Source organism: Lonchura striata, chromosome 7, assembly GCF_050655825.1.
Source record: "Lonchura striata isolate lonStrDom1 chromosome 7, ASM5065582v1, whole genome shotgun sequence".
NCBI classification, from domain to species: domain Eukaryota; kingdom Metazoa; phylum Chordata; class Aves; order Passeriformes; family Estrildidae; genus Lonchura; species Lonchura striata.
Window position 1 is genome coordinate 14988230 of NC_140709.1, and position 27680 is coordinate 15015909.

Here is a 27680-nt window from a genome sequence, read left to right on the forward strand (position 1 = left end):
GCAAGCTGAAGTTCAATAAAGAGACATGCAAGATACACAGTTCTATACTTAGGCAAGAACAATCAGATGTACAAATAAGGGATGTGAAGTAGCCAGTAGAGAAAACTCTGGAGCAATTGTGAATCTCAAGCTGAAGAGAAGTCAGAATTAAGATTGCCATGAGAAAAGCAAACACCATACTGGGATACATAAACCAGAGTACTATCTGCATGACATGGGATGTGATTTTTCTGCTTATTCTCCTCTCCAATTTTGGTCACTGTTGTTCAAGAAGAATGGAACTGGTTGAACATTGTCCAGAAGAGACCAACAAGAATGATTAGAAGTCCAGAGAATGTGACTAAGGAGGAGAGATTGAAATATGGGGGTTATTTAGTCTAGAGAAGATCAGCCTGGGAAGGGATATGATAACAGTCTTTAAATACATGAAGAGGAAGAGAACAATTTGTTCTTATGTCCAGGGTGCAGAGGAGAGGGTTAAAATATAACAAGGGACATGTAGGTTAGATTTAATGAAAAAAACTTTCCTAATAGGAAAGATACTTGAAACCCTGAAATAGCCTGAGATTTGGACTTAAAGGGAGTTTTTTAGAGACAGGTTGGACATAGCATGTCTCAGGAATGACAGAGGGAGGACAGGTTTTGTCTGTGGGCAGGCAGACAGAGTTGATGGCACTGAAGAAAGCCACTTGCAGTTCTATTTTGTGCACTGTCTACAAACAACTGTGACAAGTTCTTGCTGAGATATGATAATCATGGTAATATGGAATTTCATAGGAGTGATGGGTAAATCAGGATCTTGTTTTTGCCCTTCTGTACCATCAAATGTCATAGTCAAAACAACAAACTTAAGCATCTCCTCAGGTCTCCAAACTTTGCACAAAAAAATTCATATACAAGTGACCAAAATGCTTCCTTCTACCCTTGGACATTCAGCAAAGCAATTAGGATCTGGACCATAATCAAGTGCCTCAACACAACCTGGATTTCTATTGATATTTGAAAAACCTTTACTACATTTTCGTGATACTGTGTTCTAGTAAGAATTATAGTACAAACTTAAATAGTGCAAAACACCCATCTCTTTGTGGACGGGAAATTGTATTTCCTGAGTCATGGGAGAAACCAGAAACCATCTTCATAGGTTCCTATATTATGCTTGCTAACATTGGAAGTTTCACCAGGCTCTGGATAGGATCCTGAAAGGTGCACAGGTTGTCAGCATTGCCCATGGTAGTGGTATCCTGCATTCACCTTTGGGGTAAAAAAATTACGAGTTGGAGAGGAACGACTAAAATCTTCGTCTAGGCTCCCTATCTGGGCATTTATTTGATTTATTCTGTGAAAGTAATCTCTGTTGCTATACTGCATTTAAAGATATATGCTGTATTAGAACCATTTGTATGCATGCTGGAAACCTTTCAGGGTTGAGACTTGGAGGCCGGTCCTTGCTGATAGATGTGGGTTTAATTACTGCATTGTTTTCTAAGTGGGGGGAAGTTCTAGGTCTGCAAGCATGTTCTTTGACCCCATTTGAATCTGATGCTTGCTCCCATTGATACCCAAAACCACTGGGGGAGGCAGCTTATTCCTGTGATTTGCAGAGACTTTTTGTTTCCCTGTGAGGCACAGAAGACCCAGCTATGTCCTACCTTTGCCCACAGGAAGGTACCACTGCCACAGCCTGTGTGTCACAGGCTGCAGTGACCAGCTGTCACCCAGTCCCTGCCACAGGCAGTGGAGGGCAGACCTCCTGCCACCCCAGCATGACTCAGGGAGGAGAAATCTCTCCCTTCCACTCCAAATAGAAATAAGCTAATGTATGCTTCACACAGGTGAAGTGAGGAAGAAGGATGATTCAAGGCCTCTGAAGGTAGCCAGAAGTGAGCTAGTCCATGGAATTAATGGAATCAGTTTTAATTTGCTCTGCTCTGTGGGCAGGGGGCAGCTGTGATGCACATGAGCCCAGGAAAGCCCACTGTCAGTAATGAACGTCAGTTCTGTTACTACAGCCCCAGAAGGAGAAAAAGACAGAATTGCTGTGCATAGAGGGACAAAAATTTCCATAATTTTTTCTTCCCCCCCTTCTCTGTGCACCATTCTCCCTTGTGCTGCCAAAGAAAAGAGCCCCTCAGAGGTTACCCTCCGCCTTTCTAGAATTCACATGACTTTGCTGCTTCGGATCCTTCACCCCCTGCGTTTAACCGAGGTTATGCAAACCAAGCTTCTTGCTCTTTGTTTGTTTTCAGTGATCTTCTCTGTGTGCTGCCAGCAGCCAGAGCCATGGCCTTTCCCAACACGGGGCATCACAGCGAGCTCCGAGTGCACCCAGGGTTGTCGGGAGAGGTGCAGGAGACAGCAGCCAAGCGGAGCTTATGTAAAAAAATTAAGGTCAAGGCCTCACCAAGATTTACAGTGCTTTGTGTTCAAGGTACTGGCGGTTAAGCTTAGGTCATGTTTTTCCTGCTGCTCTGAGGCAGAGATCAGCTGCAGGGTACAGTGCAGGGACTCTCAAAGAGCATGACCAGTCAGCTCTGCAGCTGCACTAGTCTGAACCCTGGATGCAAGAACCAGCAGCAGCTGGGATTTCCACTGGAGCAATTTCCATAATCCTTGGGCATGCTACAGGTATGAAATTGTCTGTGGAAGAATCCTGGTGGGCCAGCACTTGGGGAATGAATTGAGCAGTTGCCTACAATGATGGCAAATCCCCACAGCATAGGAAAGTAGCATTTCCAAATTTAGGTATTTAGGTGACTTAGAGACTTAGACCCCATCTTTAGTCCTGGCAGGCTTATATCTGTGAAGCATTTCTGTTGGGAAATAGGATTCTAAAACTTTTGACACTCATCACTAAGTTAATTTAAATCCCACTGATTTTGGCATTATTGGAACATAATTCCTTCTGCAGGGGCTTTAAAAGAAGTCCAGTGAGAAGGAACAGAGGGTGAAAAAGTCAGAACAAAAATTAGAAGGGCAATAGTTTATAGATGCATTGCAGGATAAGATTAGAAATGTATCTATTTATCTCTGCTGTTTCACTGGCTTGTCTTTTGGTTTTGACTTTTGTGGAATATATTTAATCACTCTCAAATGTCAGAGCATGAATGTGGGTGATGCTGTCCCAGATGGCTAGCACAGAGCATGGGCTTCTCACACAAAGCAGGGGGACATGTGTGAACGCCTGGAGGACTTTTTGTGCTGATCCTATTTCGTGACTTCCTTTGAGACCACAAAGCAGTGCATGAGCCCTCCTTTGTACTTTCTTGCTCAGCTGTCTTGAAAGCTGGCTAGCACACATCCTAGGGAAGATCCTCTGTGCTCTAAGATACTTGTCTTCTATGGTAAGCAGGGCACTTCCACCAGGGAACATCTGGAGCTGGAGATGAATGAGACCATAGGGGGGAATTCACATCAGCTAGTCCTGAGCTGTAGCAGCTACTCAGCTCTCCATGCAGCTGCACTGCATAAGAGATCAAGCTGTGCCTTGTATCTTGATGTGTAGTTGAATGAGAGGAATCAAGCAAGCTTGTTATTCCAGAGCTGGATATTGATCAGTGTTTTGTTTTCTTTTTTTGGGAGTGGTGTGGGGAGTCTAAAGTTTATAACACAGTTTTTCTACAGGTTTTAGTGTCTCTGTTCCTCATCAGGCCACAGACACAGAGAGGCTGTGACCACTTCCCTGGGGAGGCTGTTTCCATGCCCAAACCACCTTCTGGTGAAAACCTTTTCCTGACATCCAACCTAAATCTCCCCTGACTCAGCTTCATGCTGTTTCCTGAAGTCTTGCCAATGGTCATGGGAGAGAAGAGTGCTGTACTTGCCCCTCCTCTTCCTCTCATGAGAAAGTTCAGACTGCAATGAAGTGTTCCCTCAGTCTCCTCCGGGATAAGTGGACTGAGTGGCCTCAGCTGCTCCTCAAACAACTTCCCCTCCAGGCCCTTCACCATCCTCATGACCCTCTTTGGATGCTTTGGACTTGGACAGGGGATTGTTGGCATAACTGATCCATAATGCCAATGACCCATAGTAAGATATTTTCTTTTGTTGGAAAACATCACTCCAGGCCAGGAATTTGGATCAGAGTGGGGCAAAGCATTAAGAAAGCTTCTGGTACCATATGAATGAGGCTGTCCTGCCAAAGCCAGAGATGGTACCTGCTTTGGTACAAAGATTAAGTCTTGATTTGTGTTTATATTTCATTTAGCATGCTGGTGCCAGTGCCAGTATGAACCTATAGATATTACTGGAATGCAAATCTTAAAAGTAGTTTTTGCATTTGTTCTTAGTCCTTCATGCTGAAGTTTTATTTCCTGTTGACTAGGAACTGTCCACACTAGCTTTCTGTATTTCCTATGTGAAAAAAATTTACCCAGTTTTCAGTCAATTTAAATTATCCCTTCTTGAAAGATAGAGGGCTTGGAATGTAAAAAAAAATTAAGTAATGAATTTTTTACTTTTGCAACAACTGTTTTTGTCCCACTGTATAGCCATGGAACAGGTAGGGAAGCTCTTGGAATAGCTTTCTTAACAGTGCTTTCTGTGGTAGAGGTTCTCATCCAGTGAACTCACTATTCTGTCCTTGTTACTGCCAGCATATTATCATCATCAACTCATCATATACTAGGAAAACCCCAAATTTTTTGTTGTGGAGATGTTTTTTGTGCTGCCTTGATTTGTCTTATAACTCTGTTTTCTTCTCTTGTAGCTAGCCTTGGAGGGGAAAAAAAAGTCCTTCTATGCACAGATAACAGAGTTTCTGTTTTAACTCATGTAACAAAGGCTTATGTTTTTGTTGTCATGGCTGCCACGTTTTGTTCCCATAGCACTGTCTGTGTATACGTGGATGTGATTCATTACCTACAGACACTAGAACCTACACCCTGTCCTGCTGTTTGTACTTAACTTCTTCCCTATAATAGAACAAACAAATATCTCAGATCTGCCTCTTGGTAGGTTCAAGCCAATATTCAAGTTGTTTGGCTTTGATCCATCTTCAAGGACCTATCAATTAATTTACCAAAGTAGGGTTGACAAAACCATAAAATTATTCAATTGTGAGCAGCAGTCCATGCACTTTCTATATTTTAACACAAATCAATGTCCTCCATTTCCACTATGTAAGGCAGCATCCAAAAATGTATGATCATAAACATTATTCAGAGGAAAAGCATAGGAATAGGGCATTCCTGTCATGGCAAAAGAGCAAAATGTAACAAGTTTAAAATGCTAGCTGTCAGTTGTAGGGGAGGAATATGTCTTGCCTGAAGTTTCCCTGCAATTCCTGAATGATTGGAGAACTTGGTGTAGTGCCTGGTGTACTGACTGGGGAGCCTAGAGTGCCACATGCAAAATCAAATAGCAAAATGCTCAATAAGGTTATATATTCTCTACCTAGCCCATGCAAACAAAACATGCCCATTTGTATATTATTTTTTCACAGAATCACGGAATCATCAGGGTTGAATGAGACCTTCAAATCATCTACTGCAACTACCAGCCCAGCACCAACATGATCATCCTGACCCTTATGCTCAAATGCCACATTCAGACACCTCCTCACCACATCCAGAGACAGTGACTTCATCACCTCCGTGGGCAGCTTATTCCAATGTCTGACCATTCTTTCAGGGAAATTTTTCTTCTGATATCTAATCTGAACCTTCCCTGGTACAAATTAAGGCCATTTCCTTTCATTGCTTTGCTAGAGACTTGACAGAAGAGACCAAACCCCACCTGGCTACAGCCTCCTCTCGGAGTTGTAGAGAGCAATGGAGTCCCTCTTGAGACTCTTCTCCAGGCTAAACACCCAGGCTTCCCCAGCTGCTCCTTACAGAACTTGTGCTCCTGACTCTTCACTAGCTCCACTGCCCTTCTTTGAATGTCCTCCAGCAACTCAACATCTTTCTCATAGTGAGGAGCCCAAAACTGATCCAAAGACTCAAGGTGTGAACTTGCCAGGGCCGAGTACAGGGCGACCCTGGTCTGGCTGGCCACACTGTTCCTGATACAGGTCAAGATACCTCTGGCCTTCTTAGCTACCTGGGCACACTCTTTGTTCATATCCAGTTGGCTGTCCACCAGCACCACAATTTTCTTTTGGCTGAGCAGTTCTCAAGCCACTCTTTCCCAGTCTTACAGCATAGATCCTGCCCTCCCCTCCAAGTTACTATAAAGCATATTGCCTGCAAGTAATTGTAGGTGTACACTTAAGTATACAGAACATGATAAATAATTGAAAAATTCTTGTAAATTCACTTTTTTTAATGTATAAGTTCACTAGAATCTCTTAGGATTGGAGCCTGTTTCATCAGCTCTCACAAGTATAAAACAGAGAACTCAGTGTTCAAATTGAAACCTCTTGCTTTGCCACTAAACCACCCCCATTTGAATTTCCTTCTGAATTATTCTTTTTTCTTTTTTCTGTATCTTTTACTGCTGGTTCCTTTCTCCTCTCCATTTTCCTCAATATCCCAAGAAAATTTCCTAAATATTTCCCCAGAATTTCACAGTGTCAAAACCCTGAGGTCTGCCCAATTTAATTTTCTTTTCATAAAAGGCAATTCACCTTCCCTTCTTTCAAGCAATGTAACACATTAATTTTGTAGAATTATCTTCTGAAAAACTACCCTGACTCCGGCTTTTGAAGAAAATGAACTATGTCTCCTCCATGGAAGAACTCCTCTGAATGTACCACTGGAGACAAAGAAATTTGGGGAAGACATGTCATATTTCCCATGGTTGAATCCTGCTAAGATCTTGTCCTTTCTCTTATTTTGTGGCAATAAACTCCATATGCTAACATTGTAGTGAAGGGGTTTACAGTCAAGTTGCCACAAGTATAACAAGGTATAATAAGGAGAAAATAGGGAATAATTTAAAAGAGAGGGTATCTACATCATGTGGAAGGTTTAATTCAAGGCTGGATATTCGCCTGAAGAAAAATTATTTTAAACTGGAATTAGATGAGAAGACTCTTAAAGGCTGTGTTAGAACAGAGTAGCCTCTTTCAACTTCTCATGTAGGAAGTATTTCAGCTCCCCAAAACTGCATCATGACTTTCAGCTTTCATTGGCTGCTGTCTGGATAGATGCCAGCACAGAGGAGGAAAGGGAAAACATGTTCTTTTTCTTTCACTTCAGCTAGAAATCTGGTTTCAAGGAAAATATCAGCTCTGCCTTTCATCAAACTCAGTGTTGGGCCAGTTGATGTGTTAGGGCTTGGGGATATTCCATGCAGTGTTCTAACAACAGGGATCCATTTGACTGCCATGCAGCCAAGTGTCCTCTGTGTGGCCCCGTGGGATGGGCAGCTGGCAGGTGGCCTTTGCAGGCAAACAGTGTTTTCTTTGCAGAGGTGGAGGTTTGGGTTCTGCTCTGCTTATCTCAGGTAGGCTCCCACTACAAGGTTAGAGTCCAGAACATTTCTAATGAACAGACCATTCACAGCTCTGCAGCAAAGTAAACAAACAGGATCTGATCACAAACATCTCATTATCTACTCCATTTTCTAAATCATCACATCCAGCTTGGGATGGGAATCCCATCTAAGCTGGTTGTTTCTGGAAAATCAGAATATCCCTTGTGACCAGACGTGACTGGTTTCTTTCCTTTATTCCCCCACACTCTGCTGAACATAATATAAGATACTTTCCAGCCTCCATTGTGGGTAAAGACAAGGAACCAAAGGGACTAGGAACTCCTTCCAGTGGCAGCCCTGCTGGAACAGAGCTCCAAGCAAAGCAATGTGGAGAAAGGACAGAAAACCTGTTATTTGGGCAGCTCCCTTTCAGAGTAGTAACAGCAGCAAAGGAAAGGCCAGAAAATGGCAATTTGGGGTGGGAGAGATGGGTAAGAAGCCATGATGTGGGCTGGAGTGCATCCACTAAGTGTTCAGAAAAGAGACAGTTTTCAATAGGATCTTGAAATGCACTGCAATCTAGTAAACATGTGTGTGTCAGCAGCAAAGGCTTGAGAGTACTCTGGGGATTTACTTATTTCCTGGAGACTCTGACACAAATGCAAAAAACAATAGAGGAAAGAAGAACTACATGCCAGTTTCTTTGCAAAACATGGGAAAACACACTTTGTATTAATGAAATATTTTATCTCTTCTGAAATAGGTCAAATTGTGTCACTCTTGAGTACTTTAAAGCATAAGACAGGACAGAAAATTCAAAATGAAGAGCTCTTTGGAACAGGAGAATCCAAATGTTTCAAAGAATGCTAATTTTTATCTTCATAGATTTTTCATTAATATACAACAACCACAAATGAACAGTGTGGCAAAGCCAAAAGAAATGTGTAAACTTGCAAAAAAATCCCATGTGAAAAATTTTCTCTGGGGAAAAAAAATTACATTTCCACAGTTTAAAAACATGAAAAAGCTGGGGACAGAATGTTTTAATATTTCTTTGTGTATCTGGGAAAGTGGGTGTCAGCACAAGTCTTTTTTCCCTTCTTGGATCCCAGTGGGTGCCATAAGAAGTAATTTTCCTAGCCATGCTGAGAGGACATAAATACCACAGAGCAATTTCTTCAGATTTGAAGCCAGTGCTCAGTCATAACATGGACAATACCTTGGAGGTGCTGAAGTACTAACAAAAGGAGAAGTGATTCAGGCCTGCATATGGGTATCTGTGTCAGAACTGAGTCAAGACTGCTCAATCCCATCACAGGCAGGCAGGAGATCTGAGTCAGTGAGGGTGGTAGAAAGGAATGAGTACATCAGTGCTTCCCAATTGCACACGATGAAGCAGTTGGAATATCAGCACAACTCAGCCTTTCCCTCCAAGCACACCAAGATGCTTTATGGAGCTCTCACTGTGCAGGGGGGGTGGACAGTTCTCCACTGGATACAGAGGAACAACATGAAAGTCCAGCATAAACATGCCTCTGTCAGAGCCATCGCTGCCCACCTCCTCCCCATCACTTACTCATCCCTCCCATGGACAGGACTGGAGATGAAATAGCAGTGAAAAGCAATAGACAGACCTGCCCAAAAAGAAATTGAGCAGCTGCTGGAGCCTCAGAGTGACACTGGAGTAAATAGTTTGTGTCTGTAATGACAGGAGCTTAATATAGGGATCATCATGCATATGACAGACACTAGGTCCCTTTGTGTTGTGGGCATATGGAAACCAACACATTCAATTAATCCCATGCTTCTAGACCATGTTGTTGTGTGTGTGTGGATCTCTTCCAGAGGACAGACTAGAAAGCCCTGGAGCAACCACTTCTGTCTTTCAAGGGGTACATCCAAGCCTCTTTGAAAATACTCAGTGGGGAATGTTTACTTCAGATATTGTCCTCCAATGCAAATTGCATTTCATCGTGGGCCTGGGACAGTAGAGGGGGAAAAGGACTCCTTAGTATAATGGGCTCAGACTGAAATCCTAAAAGCCAAGCTCATGTTTTGAAGCTGTAGAAAACTATTGCTGACAATAGTAAAACATGGACAACAATGGAAGGAATTGTAGGAAACACCTAGTGGGGAGAAGATGGCCTGAACAGCACAGTGAATTTCTGTAGGGAAGGAACAAGAAGCATCACATCAAAGTAAAACTATAAATTATACTTTGTGTAATAAATTACACTTTGGTTAGCCCAAAACAACCAAATCATAACAGAAACTATAACAAGAATTTATTTCCCTCTTAAGGTCATGTTACTCAGCATCTGGCAAAGTGGAGGTCCTTTCTTGCTGCTCTGTTCCCCAGATAGAGAGCATTAACCTGTTTCTTACAAAATAAATTGAAAATCTTGAGACTGCTCAGACAGAATGTGCTAATTAGGAACTGAAGGGGCATTTTGCAAAGTATGATTCACTGTGCTTGGACACTGAGTGATAGTACGCGTTGGCAGAAGGTATGCAAATTGACAGCAAAGAGTAATTTGAACCCACGATATCTTCCCCCAATTCAGGAAGGTCAGAAGTGACAGAAATAGAAAACCCTCTTTGTATGATACATCTTCAGAAAAAGTGGAGTAGTCCAGTATTGCAAAGTACACTTTCATGAGGATGAGGTGATTTGCCAGCTCAGGGACCACTGAGCCAAGGAGCACATGCTGCATCCTACAAAGAGCAGACTGTCCCAGCCTGAAGATGAATACATTTAAGAGAGTGCCAAGCTAAATGGACAGGCTGCTGCAATGAAGACACCAAAGTCAGGAGGAATGACATGGAGATAGGAAGGAAAAGTAAAATATACACACAAGATGAAACAACCAGTTGCCAAGGCCAAAATAACCCCCCATCCTTTAGCTCCACAGACAGAAGTTCTATACACCAGGGTCAAGAGTTCCCATCAAGTAAGGGATACTCCTCTCAGATTAACTGGTTCTCCAAAAATTTAGCACTGAATTCCCCACTTGTGGCTAAGTCAGAAGGTGATGGTGAGAAGATGTCTTTCAATAGACAGATTAGACCCTTTTTTTCAGGGTCAAGGAAAGACCAAAAATACTGTCCAGTGCTCAGTGAGACCAGCTGGAGCTTTGCTATAGACTTCATTGGTGCAAGATTTCCAGTCTCGCTGTTGATCTGAACCTTGCTCCTGGCAAATCCTCCTGGTTTCTGGTTTCCAACCTGAAACCTTCCCATACAAACTAAGGCACCAAACTTTTTTTTTTTTTTTTCTTTTTTTTTTTTTTTTTTTTTTTGTCATTGCAGGCAATTAGCAGAAGACCAGGCCATGTAATCGATGCCTTCTTTCCTATAGGGTCACTTTCATTATCCTGACCCCTGATCCAGGTACCTCTGAACGTCCTATTTTATTCTTACTTCAGTGGACCCCAGTCACTGATACCTGTTCCCTGCCTGTATTGGTCAAAACCTTCTCCAGACTGATTATCTAGATGTATAAGGCCAAGTTAATCCAAATCCAGACAAGGAAAGAAACTGGTAGAGGCCTCCAGACACAACATGGGGCTGGGATGCATGGGCTGGAACAGTGTGCTATGCTAAATGGTGTTGGCAGGAGAAGATGGGGAGAACAGCCTTTTCCAGAAAATTCATGCCTCACAGGTACAGCTCTTCATGACAGAGCAGAGCAGAGCCAGAAGAAAATGCTCATCCAGGCTGGGACACACTGTTTCACCCACAGCCATCTTGGAACTGCTCTATTCCTTTCTATGACCTCACAAAACACTGGCAACAAAGAGATAATCAGGAGGACAATGTCTTCATTTAGCGACTGATGGTTCCCCCTCCTTTCTGGTAAAGATCTAGGCTTGTGGTTGAAGGTCAGCTGGGATGCAAGGGCAGCCAAGTAGGTCTTTCAATCCACAATGGGATGGAGCAGCCATTTTAATAAAAGGGAGAAAGAGCTGCTTCCTCTGTGGCTGAAAAAGCTTGTAATTGACCTGGCAGAGCATGCAAACCCTGGTTTGCATGGGAAATGCTCTCTTTTCCCTTACACATGTGCTCCTTTGTAATACTGCTGGGGACTGCTATGCTGCTGTCTGCAGTGTCTAGCTCTTAATTAAGTGCAGCAGGGTCTGTTGACACAGTGGGACAGAGCAGGAGACTGCTGGTAAAGCCCTCACTGAACACAGCTAAGACAGCACAGCCAAACCTGGAGGAAAGTGAAACAGCTAAAACAGAGTCCCTCCCATCTCCCACCCCACAGTATGATCACAGCACACTCCACAACCTGTCTCCAAATCTTACTATGCTTTTTGCTCCACCCTTGACCTGAAAAGTATGTCTTCCCACATCAGGCTAAAAAAGAGCTGAAAATCAAGGTGAATTTTACCTGCAAAAAGAGTCATACCTGCTTGTATGACTTGCACATCATGATCAGCCATTTGCTGATCTCTCCTCTCATTTGTTCCAAGGGTTGCAGAAGCTCAGATCCAAAAAAATCCCATGTCATTTCCCAAGAACAAAGTATTAAACATAGCAAACAGGTGTATACAGAAATAAGAAGACACAAGGATTCCAGCTAGTTTTGTAGCTATGGTTTTACTGATATTCAGCATCAAGGAAAAGCTAAAGTGAACAAAACAGGGGATGGATGAGAGAGCATAAATGCTCAGTAGGTATATGGATTGCATATTAAAAGTGCACTGGCTGTGTCAACCCAGCATTAGCTGCTCACTCATTTTTCTGTGGAGGTGGCTGGTTCAAAGCAGGGGGATTGAATATGTTTCTTGAATCTGTGTGTTAAAATTCAATATTCATTAGATCCTGCCTTTGCTGAGTCTCTTAAATGTGGGAGAGACACCACTGATTTGCTTCCAAATTCTTGTCAGGAATCTAATTTTTACCCATTTTTTCTTTGTAAGTTCTTTTTCTCTGGTGCATCGTTTCTTCAGCTCTTCTCCTGTTTCCTTTATCTCCATCTGTCCCCAACAGTACTGTTTTCCTGCTGCAAATAGATGCAAGTATTGACAATTTATGCTTAAGTTTCTTTTCTTCCTCTCTCTTTATATTATACTGAGTCACATAAAACAGAGATGAGGGAATCTGCCTGCCTCATGGCAAGATTGCCTTTGCTGAGATGATTTGTCTAACCTGCTATTAAAACCATTCAGAGGTGGAGATTTCACAAGTGCCCCAGGCAATACTATTGCCTAAAAATAGACTCCTGTTTATCAAATAGTCTGAGACTATAATCTGTATCAAAGTATGCTATCGTATGGTCTACAGCACCAAGACTGGAACAAAGAGGTCAAAATAATCTTCTGCCATCATTCCAGGGTCAAAAGAAGTCCTTAGAGCAGAGTCTTCTGCATTTAGTCACAGCATGTCTCCTGGCTGCTCTGTATACTGACTTAAGATGCTTGAGCTGGTTCAGATATGTATATGCAAGGACTCATGGTAAGCAAAAATTAGTATCTTAGTTGCTGAGATTACAGCTCTGAGTTGTGGCTACTTCACACTCAGACACCTACAGCCACACCCACACCTTCCTTGGAGACCATTTTGGGTTTCATTTCCAGAGAAGCAACTGTGGGACAAGATGAAATAGTTTTTTTGGGAGAATATTGGCTTTGTTTCTGGTTGGGATTACTTTCACCCCAGCATAGGAGAATAGTCAAATGAAAGATTAAGAGTAAAATTGAAGAATTTTTTGTCTCCAGTGTTATAGTGAACAGAGATTTTTCCAGGTGACCACATTTCTAATGCCTCCCCATACATCACACTTCTGGTTGGAATGCTGGTTGAAAGCTCCAGCATCATCGAGGATCTTTGACCCTCATAGGTATGCTGGGCTTTTTGGTGGGGAAAAAAAACCTGAAGGAAATAAATCAGGGATCATCCAAGGAAGTGTATACTCCAGTTACACATTCTATGAGGCTATTAAGCATCAGATTTAGTGTTCTGGACTTTTATCTGAAAAGAAGTTAAAACCAGATATATATTTTCATAGAAAATGCCAATTACTCTCGATCTTATGTAAATGAACCATGACTTGCTTAGGCCAGGATCATGCAGCAGATCTAAAGATTGCAGGTACAACTTCTCAGTGCCTGAGTGAAATACTCAGCATGATAAAATGAAAACAATCCCTATCCTGTTCACTGGTCATAGCTGTGGTTCTGGAATAATCAGTAGAGCTGAGCTGCGAGTGAAGAGGAAACACAGGATCTTACCTTGCTTCCCTACCCACTGAATTGTGGGGAATGTTATAATTTATTTGCTTGCATTGCTCTCTTCTCTGCTGACTGCCAGCCACTCTGATCTTCAGGCAGAACATTAATGACTAATGATGTGAACATGTTCCCCAGAGGAATGCTGCTCCTCTCTTCTTGCCTCTGGGTACACTGGAGGTCTACCTAGGACAGAGCATCAGGAAAACCCTTGGTGCTGAACAGCCCAGCTGTAGAGGATGTGCCCAGTGGTGGCTCTAGACAATGTGTGAACAATGAGATCACAACAAGCCCCTAATTTAAAGGGGTTTTGTTCCAGCTCCATGTACTTCAGAAAACTGTAGGGCAGTCCATACTGTTCATGAACATACATCCATTTAAACAGATCTATGTTCAGTAAAAAATAATGGCTTTTGTTCTATAAGCTATGCTTGTCTCTTTGGCAAAGCTACTTAACACACACTCAGGGTGGGGCAGGATTTCCTTTGGCCAGCTTACTTTATACTTTTTGGCTATGGAATGGGTGTAGGTTTCTAACATGAGAATGATTGACACTTTCTTTGCACATATGCAGCCAGGCTCTAGAATCAAGTGATGATGGAGCCATTCATTTCGGTGGAGTTTTTCCCATTTACTTTACCAGTGAGTTTGCCTTTCTGTGCATATAGAGCTACAAATCACAGAGTGAATTCACCTAACTTTCTTAATTCATAAATGAGCAGCCATAAAGTGAATTTAGAGGAGTCAGTGCATTTTTCTTTCCAGAATAAATAATGAGGTCCTATCACCTGAAAGTTTCAAAGACATGTCCAGAACTTAATGTTGTCAGTCTAGAAACAATTGTGACAGATGCTGTGGAATGGTTTGATTATCTAGAATCACAAATAGAAATTCCCATCCAGGAATTTCCTTTTGCAAACAGACACAAGATTCAATAGATAAATACTAGAGAATCAAAGTTATCATTCTTATAAATATTATCCAACATTCCAGTCCAGATCTTGCCATCAATGTTGTTAAATCTTTAGCCTGCTGTCCCAACATGAAGGAAATCAGATGGGAATATTTATGGCAGCTGTTAAGATGAAGCAAAAGGCGTCCAGCTGCAATTCTGAATGGCTTTTTGCAGCTGCACATGGTGGTGCTGGGACGGCCTTGATATGCTGCCTAGTGTTCCCAAATTAGCTCCCAGTGAAGAGCTTAAGCCTCTAAGCTGAATGATGGTGAGTGTCTCAGTGTTCTAATTTCTGCTTTTCCTGGGAATTGAGGTAAACATGTCTGGCTGTCCGGACTGTGAAAAATATGATTTGCTATTGAAATGTGTCTGGCCTAATTATCTTGAGGCCAACATGCTGAGCTCCAGAGCGACGTGATCCTGCTAAGGGTGTGATTTCAGACGTATCCCCCTCCCCATGGAAGAGGAACTGAGGATCTGAGCCTTGTATAAATAACAGTGCAGCACCCTATGACTAATGCTGCTGGAAGAGGGTCTTTGGTATCTGAGAACTTTAATCTCAGGAGGAAGATTTGGCTGTTTGGCTAATGTCCCATGCCAATCGAGTTCACACAGGCTGGGAAGAATCTCTCATAGCTCATGACTGATCATGAAGAGGAAGATTATTGCTTAGGAATGGGTGCTGTGCTAGACAGCAATGCATGGCCAAGTTTGATGAATTAAAAGGATGAGAAGCAGCTTATTTGGATTTCTCTGGAATATTTTTACTCTGCAGACTAAGGTAGTTGCTTTCTATGATGTTCTAAGCCTGTAAATTCCTTCTAGTCTGAACAATATTTTTATTATTATTATTTTTAAGCATGTAGACTAAACACAATCCATACATCTCAGAGCTGCCTAAGCATTTTCCCTTGCATTGGGAAAACATGGTCTTCTGGATTGTTTATAGCCTGCTCTGTGCTTTGGATGGCTGACTTTGCAGGACCTCTTTTGCTTTGGGTGACACAAGGGAGGCAGTAAGAAGATCATGGCACCACCAGCTTGCTGCACTTTATTCTCAGTGATTGAAGAGCACCACACATAAACTCTGCTGGGACAGCTAGTCTCTAAGAGGACAAATTCCAAATTTGTAGTGAGTGGCACAAATCCAGAGTCACTTTACTGAAATCAGCAGAGTTATTTTGGATCAGGACTAAAAAGAACCTAGCCTAAGGTCAGAATCTAAGTTAATAATCCTCAGAAGTTACAGAGACTAGATGGCATTTACTTGGAAAGCCAAGGAATATCTGAAGGTATTCAGACTTGAGCTGCCTGACCTGACATAGCTGAAAGCTGTTCTAGTTCTTTAGCTCCTCTCTGGGAAGAGACTTACAGATTCTCTGCTTATCAGCAAGGACATTGATCAGTTCACTATCTTTCTCCAAGGACTCTATAAGGACTTTCACAGGGTCCTTAGGATAGTATCTTTTTCTGGTTACAGCAATGGGGCCAGTACAGGACATTTTGAGTGCTGTGAGCAGTTTTGGGCACCACAAAATAAAAAAAGACATCAAGTTTAAGCATCCTCATAAAGGAAAGTGGAGGGGCAGGAATAGATCTCTTCACTCTCATGACCAGGACTAAAGGAAACAGAATCAAGCTGAGTCAGGAAAGGCTTAAGTTGGATATGAGGAAAAAGTTTTTCACCCAGAGAGTGGCTGGGCAATGGAACAGGCTCCTCAGTGAAGTGTTCACAGCACCAAGCCTGACAGAGCTTGAGCAGTGTTTGAGCAATGGTGTGACTCTTGGGATGTCCTGCACAGGACCAGGAGTCAGACTTGATGATCCTGATAGGTTCCTTCCAACTCAGCATACTCTATGATTCTATGATTCACTGATGAATAACACAGAAGAAGGGACTGAATATGGATGAATGAATAAACAGAAAAGTAATCTAAAGCACAGGAGAGAAACCAGTCCCTTCTACAATGTCTTTAAATGGCTATATTTGACAGAAATGTAATACCTCTTCCCCTCAAACTCCACCTCTGAAAAACCAACAAATAGTGAAGGGAAGGATTTTCAATTCCACAATAATGTTCATATATACATTAATAAAAAGCCATTAGCTGAGTTTTATGTTGACATTATTGTTCCTTGCCTGGTCTTTCTTTTTTAGGAAGACCTTGAGGAAGACCTCTGCAGTCTTTGGGCAACTTCTAGGTCTTACCCCAGCTCTGTAGCTAGAAAACCTTACACAGTCATATTAACTGAAGAAAACCTAACTTGGCTTCAAACTCTGTCCTTCCTCCTCACAGTGAATGGTCTCAAACTGCTTAAGGAAGTATAAAGTTAGTAATTAGAAATCTGTCATATTTATGTATCTGCGTTACATTTATACAGTTACATACACCCCCACACAATACACTCAGTAACATTTGATTGGAAGTTAAAACTGCAGAACACTGATTTGATCTTGACAACATTAGTTCAAGAACATCTTCTCCAGCAACAATCACTCTGCCCTTTAAGTTTAGCCCTAAGATTTCAGAAATCCTACATCAGTCTTCAGCTCCACCACAATTTTACCAGATCACTTCAGAATAACAGTTCAATATACAAGGATCTGTTTTCTCATCGGTGCTGCTTATTCTGAAACTCCTGGGAGGTTTGTGAACATGCTTAATGGGAAAGAGTCAGTTTTTGTGCTAGTACAAAGGGGGCTGCAGGTGAAATTTGGCTAAGGTCATACCTTGTCTGAAAACTTCCCAACAGGGTAAGATTAGCTAAATTATGAGTTCAGGACTGGATGGCAAAGATCTGTTCTTCTTGTGGTGCATTACACATCCTTCAAAACTCCTATGTTTTACTCAGTTGTTCTCAGACTTTTCTGAAAAACTCATGAAGTGGAAAGTGACACAGAAAACCTGGCTGAATTACTTCCTTTAAAGGCCCTTTAAAAACTCTACTACATGTTACAAACAGTCAGCAAGACAAGATTGCAGAAACTTTTTTATAAAGCTTTTTGTTTCCTCTCTTCATTACCAGGATCACTTTTTTACAGGAAAGCCTGGACTAGAATCTCGTAGGAAGGAAAAATTCAGCTCCTTTGGATGCAGTGGGGACAAACAGACAGCTTTCTCAGCAGGTACCTGCTTGGCTCCAAAGAAGAAAAAAAAGTATTTTAGATGTTCTTAAAGTAAAATGCTTTGAATGATCAGAAACTATAACTTAAAACATTTCTCAAAAATTATTAAAAACATATAATTGGTAAGGATTTATTTTTTAGAAATAATGCTCACCTTTTAATTCAAATTTTCAATTTAAGACTAACCAAAACCCTTAATTTAAGTAAAACCCATTCTTTCTCCTATTCATGTGTTGAAATTTGGTTCAGGTTCTTAAATTACCACTGCAAACCCCTATTCAGGTAAATTAAATTCTTTTTATTGTCTAATACTCTTAATGGCTTAATAAAAAAAAGTACTTAAAAAAGACTTGAATGGAAATAGACTTCATTTGCACCTAGGTATAAGATCTTTACATTTTGGCCCAGAGATTCAAAACAAAATGCTTGCAGCTTGATTTCCAGATTTGTATCAAACACAACTGGCACATGTATCAGTACATCTTGTATCTTTATATATCAGGCCAACTTTGTAGGCGTTCAAATAAGAACATTAACGTGTATTTGAAGCACGTATCTTAGAAACCTATCTGCATTACTGTACTCAAAAACAATTCTCTAGAGTTTATGTAAAAACAGAAAGTTTTCTCTTCTATACCCATCAGGAGAAAAAAAATCAAAAAACATCAAAGACATTAAAGCAGAGGGGTGATTTGTGTCGATTTTGAAAGGTCCAACAGGTAAAGAGTGAATTCTAAGCCAGAGATCTGATATCCATCCTATTTCAAAGGTGAAGAGATAATTCACCAAGTTTTGCTTTTAAAACATTTATTTTTAATAAAAAACATTCACTCACTGGCCTGTTAGCTTGGCAGCCACTGCTTAATGCTGTCAACTGGAACATGTGAGTTTGTGAATAAACTCAAGTTCCCAGGACCTAGGCTGGCAGAGGCTAAGTGCTTTTTGGAGATGCTGCGTTTGAGTCCCTGGAAGAGGGAAAATGGCTTTAAAGCTCTTTAGGGATCAGAGATTCATGGGGTCTTGTTACAGTAGGCTCCCTTATGTCTCATTTGCGTGTGCCTTCTCAGCTGGGCAAAACAGTATGAGTTGATGAGACCATGAAGGGAAACAAGGGCAAGGAATTAGGGGGTTTTTTGGACAGCAGAGATTGGGGGTCTAGATGCTGGGCTTTTTATGCCAGACTATGAAAGAGAAAGAATAGTTCTTAAAAGAGGTAAATTATTCAGGGCTACAAATAACTCTGGGATGACTGGCATCTTAACCCTGTGGGTGCTGTCATAATTGGAAACATTTCTCTGAACTGTGGGCCTTTGAGAACACAGGTAGTGGAAAGTTATTCTGTCGTATTTTGTCATTAACATTCATGATACATATTTTAAGAAATTCAACATTTTGAATGCTACTTTGTGTTGTGTGGGTCCCATCCCTTAAAATCCCAATCAAGATTCACTACCTTGTTAATTTAGGCACTCCCTGGAGTCACTGGGTGGAAAGTGATTGGCTCCAATTGAGCACAGGACTAATGTGAAACATTGCATTCAATTCAACCACATTGCATTGAACCACTTTTCAGTAAGCTGTAAAATTCTTGCTGGATGCTTCTCCTGAATGGGACTTTGGTCCAACCACAAGAAACTCTCTGAAAAGAGAGGCTCTCTCTGCCTTTTTCTAGGTCATCCAGCTAATTGCATTGATTTTTAGTTGTAGCCCTGTCTGTAAAGAGGCAGCAAAGACAGGGACTGTATTTTGCCGGGATGATTTCCCAGTGTCTCTTTTGGAAGAGCCATCTGGACTCCAGTTCATATTCTCAGTGCCATTTTCCTGGGCACCTACCTATTCCTGCAGTTGGGTTTCTGTGGCAGTGAAAATTTCTGGCATGACTCTCATAATGTTAACATTAAACCCATCAGTTGTACTTGAGGCAACCCACACATCTTCCTTTCTGATGCTAATTTGGTTTCCGCCCTGGAAGTTTAAAATATCAAAGCTAATCCTTTGCAACATTTCTTTAGAACAGCCATTCTAAAATGGGGCTGGACACCATTTCTTTCCAACTTGTAGTGCTGATGTTCCAAGTCACTCATTATCTCTCTTCCTTCCCCCCCCACTCAGTGGACAAATGGAGTCTTTATAAGAGAATAAAAGAACCCAAATATACTTTGGTGCCAGCCATAAAAATTAAAATCAAGTTCAATCCAGACATTTCCCTCCCTCTCACATTCAAAGCCTCCCTTCTGCAAGGATCTGCCCTTGTGCTCACTGTTTCTATGCCTGTAACCCACAATTACAGCTTCTGTGCTCAGACTGCTCGAGAGAGGTGAAACCAGAAGGGACATCTTGCCTGAAATTCAGTAGCACTGAGGTCAGTGGCTTTAGGCTTTAATGGAACATCTCAAAACCATTTTGTCCATTTAGTGGCAGGAGCTGAGTTTCTGAGGTGGGTGAGAGAAGTAAAACACTTTTCTATGAAAGCCAGCATCTGAGGCAGGAGACAGGAGACAGGCTGAATGGTTTGCAGCATTGTGCTGTGGGATTTGGTTGGGTTACCCGGAAGAAACTGGCCTCAAAACTGGCCTGATGAATTCTGCAGAAAGATTTCACCACTAACACTTTGCAGAATTACATCTACCAATTATTGGCTGGTATTTCCTAGCAGAAGTAATTTGTACTTGTTTTTTTCCCTTTTTAAAAAAAGGAAAAACCACCACCAGCCTTTCCAAGGGAACATCAGAGTGCTTAACCAATAAAGCATTTTCTTTCCTTCAGAGGAAAAAGTATCCTTCTATTTCATATAGATTTTACATGCATTGCAACACCCTTTGAACTTTTCCAGGCTTAGATTACAGTGCCTCCAGTCCTGGCATTAAAGCTGATTTACACCCCATAGTAAAGTACAACACTGTCAGATTAAGAGCTTTGCAGGCCTTGGCTTCATGGAGGTTAATGGAGTGCATCCCGTTAATGTCAGCTCAAGGATGGCTCAAGGGAAAATGGAATAATATTAAAACAAGGAAAATTACAGGAAAAGTGACACTTAGTAATTTTGTGAGGCTTATTCTTGGGACGAACATCAGAATGTGCCCTTTGCCATGTATGTTATATATTCCTTTAACTTGTTCTGAGATGACTAACTCTATATTCTCACATAAAAGGAGATTAAGCCTCTATGTAAATGTTCTATTCAAATACTCACTCAAATACTCATTGGAATTCTGGAGGCTTGCTGAGAATTTATTGTAGTCAATAAGATGACTTTATGAGAAAGGTTCTGTCACAGACACTTCATCATCACATTTAGTATTTGCTTCTCATGTAAACAAGACCATGCCCCTGTCTCCTGACTTTTGCACCACCTTTTATATTTCTTAACCTCAGAATAAAGTCTGAGAGCCTCTGCTGCCCAAAAACTGAGTCTTTATTAGTCTCTTGCATCCTATTATATGTGCAGTCACCTTACAACTGAAGATATTATGTCACTGGAGGGTGACATCTCCAGATTTGATGAAAGTTTCCATTTGAGTTGTTGGGGAAGAGGCAGAAGGAAAAGGCATTGTGACCACATGAACTCTTCTTTGAACATGGCCTTTCCTTTAGCTTTGATGTCACTCCCCAGTGATACCATTTATTGAATTGTGAGATAACTGATGGGAAGACTAAGAATGCCCATTTGGATCAAAATTTCCAAATTCACTGAGCAGTCTAAAAGTCATCAAACCTGGCTATCCTCTTCCTTCTCAGATTCCCTAAGAGTTGTCATAAGAAATTACCATGTTATTAAAATATTTTTCTGTAGCTGTCTTTTGGCACTTTTGCTACTAAATGAGCTTGAAAGTAGCGTGTAGGTAGTAGATGCATCTATCTGTTCTTCCAGTACACTTTTCTTTTTTTATTATTAGTGGGGCAAGCTTGTGAATGACAAGTTCATATCAGCCTTAAAACTCATCTGATTTTAGTTCACCCGTGCTGTAGCCTCTGCTTTTATCTCTAAAGTTCTTGTGATCTTCAAAAATTTGTGATAATCTTGCTATCCAGTGGGACAAAAATCTGCCTCAGGTTGGCTTGTCCCTATTATTTCTTCAGCAAGGACACTAAATGGATGATCTGGGCAGTGGCAGGTCCTGGCCTTTAAGCACAGATTACATTCTTTTTACAGATCTAAGGAGCAGCATTATGAGCAGGAAGATTGCAAAATTAAGGTGTAAGGAAGGAGAATTTAATTCATTTCCCACAAAGCTTCAGCAGATGGTGGGAGTCAGATTGATCTGAATGCATCCAAATGATTGTTTATTTTCCAGAACAGTCCTTCTACTTTTCGCTTTTTAGAGAGCAAGTTGGATTTATCTGGAGTCTCTCTCTTGTGGATGACTCATGCACATGTAATTTTATGCATACACTTTGGTATTAATCAGCAATTTCCCTTTGATTCAGTCCTTTTCTCTTTGCTCCTCATTAAATGTTCCTGCCAATGACTTTGTGTTCAGTCCTGTGCTTATCCAAACCTGCAAGTTTTGGCATTCTTTTACCTGTTGAAAGGATGAAACCAGTGTCAGGCTGGAAACTAGTAAATTTAGAAAGAACCTAACAAAGAGTGGGTTTAAAATTAATCATGTGTCCAAGCTGCCCAATCAGAACAGATATAAATCCCAGCAACAAATTGCCCATGAACAGGGAAGGGAAAAGAACTATTTATTTCAATGACTTCACAGCTGGACTCACACAATATATACATTTGAAAGCAAAAAAAGAAATGCAAGTCATCCAAGAAAGAACCTGCTATGAATCATTGACAAAGAAATGTATTTGCAACAAAGAGTCTCAAATAGCAAAATTCTTGCATGAGGCAGCATGTTTCAGCTTCAAGTTTTATATGGGACCAAAACTTCTGAATGGACCCTTAATTTAAAATGCAAAAAAAACCCATACAACCATACCTTCAGCTGTTTTATGGTTTTTGGGCAAGACATGGGTATTAAATTTCTCCTTTCCCTCACTTGTCTGGTGATTTTTTTGGAATGTTGACGGTTTTGGAAGATTGATGTCCTTTTTGTGTCCTGGGGACTGTCTGGGCAAAAGTGACCAATACTGTACAAGCAGTGCAAGAAGAATGACTAAAATCCTGTACATAGCTCTGAACACATAATCTAGGCTAAGTCACAGACCTGGCTTGCCAAATGGGCATGAATGAAAACCAACTTCTCTTCCTGTTGGCAGCAAGCTTGGAGGAAAGACGATCTGTTTAAGTCTAGTCTCTTTCCTTGAGCAGTCCCTTGTTCAAAATTAAAATTAAAATAATACCAGCATGCCAATATGTTTACTGAAAAGCCCTGCATGGTGTAAGCACAGTGCAGTCTAGGTGACTCTGCCAGAGAGTCTGCAAGGAAAGTCACAGCAGTTTTCCAACACCATACACTGCCTGCATGCTCCTCCTAGTGTCTCTGGCCCTATGGGCCCAAAAATTAGATTTCAACCAAACACATTTCTCCCATGAAAGCAAACTTTGGAGCAAATCAAAACCAGTTTTTCCTTGGCTGGTGCATAATAGTTCATCTTGGAAGAAGGATGGGATAGAGGCTGAGTCTTATTTTAGCTACATTTCTAAAATCTGATGGTCTGTGAAGCAGAGTTTGCTTTTTTTGTCTGCATTGGGCATTTTTTCCCCAGCAGCTTAGAAGACTTTTCTGGGAATGAGAGGGCACTGGGGTGAAATGTCGCAGCTTTAAGGACAAGTTACCCAGGCTTTCTTTGCTAGCGTGATATATTTGCATGTCTATGGAATATTTGCCACACTCCTCCATAAGGCATTGAAGCTGTTTTTAAATGCAAAAGTAAATCTTTATTCCTTTTACATGCCCAGTTTAATTTATTCCATCAGCACTGGCTACATGAAGACAGAAATCTTCTCATGGAACCATACAAAGCAACCAGCATCGATTGCTAATTTCAGATGGTTGAGCTGCAACTGCCAGGTCACCAGAAGTTAGTGCATTTTATCTTTTCCTTAGGTTTCATATAATAAAGTGAATAATTGATATAATCAATTTGGAAAAAAAAAAAAAACAACCAAAAAAACAGCTGCACCTGTTTTGCTCACAGCAGAATTTTGAAAGTAGAATCTGATTAGAGACTGGTTAGAGACTACAACATCCTGGTTAGTAAAAGGCCTTGACTGATATCATGGGGAATGTGAACATGTTGAGTGCAGCCATCTCTCCAGAGCTGAACTGTGTCTTGTCACTGCAGATCTACAGACAAGCTTCTCGTGAGGTTTCAGCTCCACCGACTGGGGACTTTGACAGGAAATCATGGTAAGAATCAGGTGTGATCCTTTCTAGTCCCAGCCCTCTAAAGTGGCATAGAACTATTTTCAGGTACTACAAACACTTGCTTTATCAGAGAGTAAGACTTGAGGAATTTAGGATGTCTAAGAGAAGAAATATTTCAAAATAAGCACATTAACAAAAGAGCTCTTGAATTAGTCTGGATTATCCTCTTCCCTCTCCTATTTCAAGTTTTCCTATAAGAAAACACACCAGAGGGAACAAGCCTGTATTGGGAGTGGCTTCCTTATGTTTTTCAGACAGTGGCTGTGGGTAACCAGTAGCATGAAAGAGGAGCCCATGGATAACATGCTGAGGAAGTCACACAGGATGGTTGTGAGAGCAATTCAGAGTCCTCCTCCATGCTGCCTGGCAAACTTGACAAGCTGGAGTCAACCCTACAGTACACTTGAGTCTTCAATTATTCCAGGTAAGTTCACACTAGTAAGAGAAAAGGGGGGATAGGGGGGTGAGCATGAACCTCATGCATCAGCCAAATCCTGCTACCTTTGGGTGTACATTGCTATCTGCCATGGGAACTGAAGGAGCAACTGGCAGAGGTAGTGTGTTGTTATTGTACAAGAACAGATGGTAAAAGGGAGATGTGATACATATATGTCTCTGATAGCCAGAAAAAATATATGGAAATTCAAAATCCTGGCTCCTCTTCCTGATTCTGGGAGGAAATGTGGCTAAAGCCAGTACACTCAGCACAATCAATCACTTAGATTTAGTGTGCAATATTTCTAAAAGGCATATTATCTTAAAAGGGATTCTAACTTTGCATACATCTTTCAGAAAACCTTTCTAAAATCTTATTTTTTTAATGTGTAAATGGTTCTATCTGTCTCCACAGGCAATGATATTGGGCTGACTTAAATGGAAAACTGAAAAAAATGAGGAGTTGAGACTAATAACCATGACCTTCCATGAGGTTGGCAGCTCACTGTACTTTTCTATACTTTGCTCAAACAGCAAGTAGTGTTGTGACGACCTGTACTGCTGGGGTTTTCTGTGGTTATGCCCTTCTGTTTAGGATTTAAACTCATCTGCCTGCCATGTAAAAAGTTTATAGTACAGACTGGCACTTTTCAGAAGTGCAGAGACTTTGGTGTCTGGACCACATGCACATTGCCATACCCATGGGCTTAAACCCAATATAACAGCACCTCCTTCTTTCCCAGTTCATTCCCTCTCAGGTTTCCTCCTGAAAGCCTTAAGATTTTACACTGTTTCAAGAAAAACAGTTAGGGAAAAAATGTCTGGTTTAGAAGAGTAATTTATTTTTCTCCATCTCCTTTTTCAGAAATGGCCAGACTGTTAAAACATTAATTACCCAAAAAAAAAAAAAAAAACAAAACCAAAAAAAAACCCACCAAAAAAAAAAGAATCCCCCCCACTAAAAAAAAATAAAATGCCAGCCCGAGGCAGAGCATGAACATGGAAAGTTTCAGTCCAAATAATTAAATTTTGACAAAGCTATAAATCCATGAAGAGAAGAACTTCCACTGGAGACCGTTAAGAAAAGTTTAATTCCCATAATGTTATTCTCAATGTTAATTACATAATGCATTAATGAACGGGTAGAGGTTGTTATTCACAGAGGTGGATTTGGCTTACTGCCCCTTAGGAATTCACTCTCTCATAGCAGCTGCTGGAAGAAATGTTATCTGCTGGGCAGACACTGCTGTGTTGTTTGGAGCTGCCAGAGAGGAGTAAGATCCCATGTAAGGTTATGAACCCCTTTTCACCTTGTGTTATGCATCATCAATCTTTAAACATGATGTTCCCATTCACATTCAAGCAAATACCACACTGCCATAAAAGTCTCTTAAAAAAGTATAATAAAATCATGAAACCAGTTACAGAAGTAGTGAACAGAGAAGACGTTTCATTGTAATAAGTTCAAATGAGAGATAATGATCTCAATATCTCCACATTTTAGGAAAATGTGCACCTGGAATCTACCCAGAACTTTCACAATGGGCTGAACCAGCTCCTTCAGACTCTGGGAAAGTTCAGACCCACATTCCCACTCTCTGGCTCGGAACCATCTCAGCTTTGATCTTGTGTGTATTTCATCATGTTGCACCCCACTGCTCTCCTATTGTGGCTCATGTCAATTGCATCATTTAAGAAAAGTGCTACAGAAGGTGTGGGGAAAAAAAGATATGTGGGACCATTTTTGTTCCCTGCTCACCACACACACACACACACACACACACACACACACACACACACGGCAATAAAAAAGATTTTAAAAAAAGAAAAGAAAGAGAGAGAAGGAGGAGATGGCACGTGACACCATGTGGGCCATTTTCCCTCAGATGTGTTACTGCAAGGGTGAAATGCTGCCATCATAAGATTTATTAACCCTCAAGTGAGAAGTTATGGGCCTGAAGAGGAGATTTCCCCATGAAATTTTGTGTTTTAGTGTTATGAAGTAAGTAAGACACTATGAGTTCTAATGGTCATTCAGAGCTTTAAAAACATTTCAGCATTGTCACAGGATACACTTGCAGGAGTTTCACTGAGCAGGCAACTACAATTAATATCCCAGCAGATGGATACTTTCCATTGGCATCACAGTTGCTTGGGCACAAATCAAGACTGGGCTCCCGGGTCCTGCCTCAGACTGGAACCTGTCTGAGTCTGTGATGATGTTTCCAACAACGTATTTGTTTGGTTCTCTCCATGAGCTCAGCCTGAATCCTACTGATTTGGAAAAATGAGACAGAGCAAGTGGCCCAGCTTGGGAGTGTTTCGTAAGGGCTGATATGACACATAGAAACAGGAGTTTACTTTCCTGGAGGAGCACTGGCACTATAAAGGATATTTGAGCAAATTTGCCCTCTGTCTGTTCAGGGCACTAAGATTATATTCTACAAGGCTCTAGTCACAGCCTCTAAATTGTCCAGTTAACAGGGGCTTAATCCTACCACAGAAAAGAAAAAACCCTCTTGAATCTATTACATTCTTTAACTCAAATATTTTGCCAAAAAATGGCTTTTAGTTCCAGTTCCCCAGTTTACAATGTCAAGTTAGAAATGTTCTGTGTCATTGTTTTCAACAGACACCAGAAGAGATGGAATCTTCACTGGTAAGCACTGAACAAATGGAAGAGCTTTATCTGCCCCACAATCTGCCCCACACCTCTGCCCGTGCAAATGCTCACTGATCTCTAAGGACCTTGTGGAGCTATGAAGTGCCACAGAGAGCAGGAAACCTCCTCCTCCTTGCTTCATCCACCTGAATCCCATCACAGAGCACTAACTGAAGGCAGTACACTCCCTGAGTTGGGATTCCTAAGGAGGGTAGCCCTACATCGTAGTATAACCTGGCTCTAATGACTCCTGGGTAAAAAAGCAACAGGAGTTTCTTAGTGGTAAACAGTATTAATCACCATTTCCCATCGGTGCAGCCTATTATGAAGCGATTACAGACTGTTTACAAGGAGGGAGGGAGGGAGGGTGTCATGGGGGTAGTATTTGCTTTGGCAACTATTCATTTCCCAAAATCCCTGGGAACCATATTCCCACTTTAATTACAGTGAGATCTCTGAGGTCAAAGGACTGAGACAAAGTATAATTTCTTTCTCACTTCCTTCTGCCACAATCTCCTTTCTCTGCCTCTGTCAGCCAGTGGCAGAAAGTGACTTTGTCTGCAAACATCTTTAACCTTCTGTCAGA

General features: G+C 41.2%; 1 long non-coding RNA gene across 1 annotated transcript; it reads left to right on the forward strand.

Moving 5' to 3' along the window:
• The first annotated feature begins 1691 nt into the window (after nucleotides 1–1691).
• LOC146766890 (uncharacterized) lies at nucleotides 1692–25351 on the forward strand. Its single transcript, XR_014956519.1, has 3 exons — nucleotides 1692–2628; nucleotides 5444–23979; nucleotides 24252–25351. It is a non-coding gene; the product is annotated as an uncharacterized LOC146766890 (long non-coding RNA).
• Nucleotides 25352–27680: the final 2329 nt, after the last annotated feature.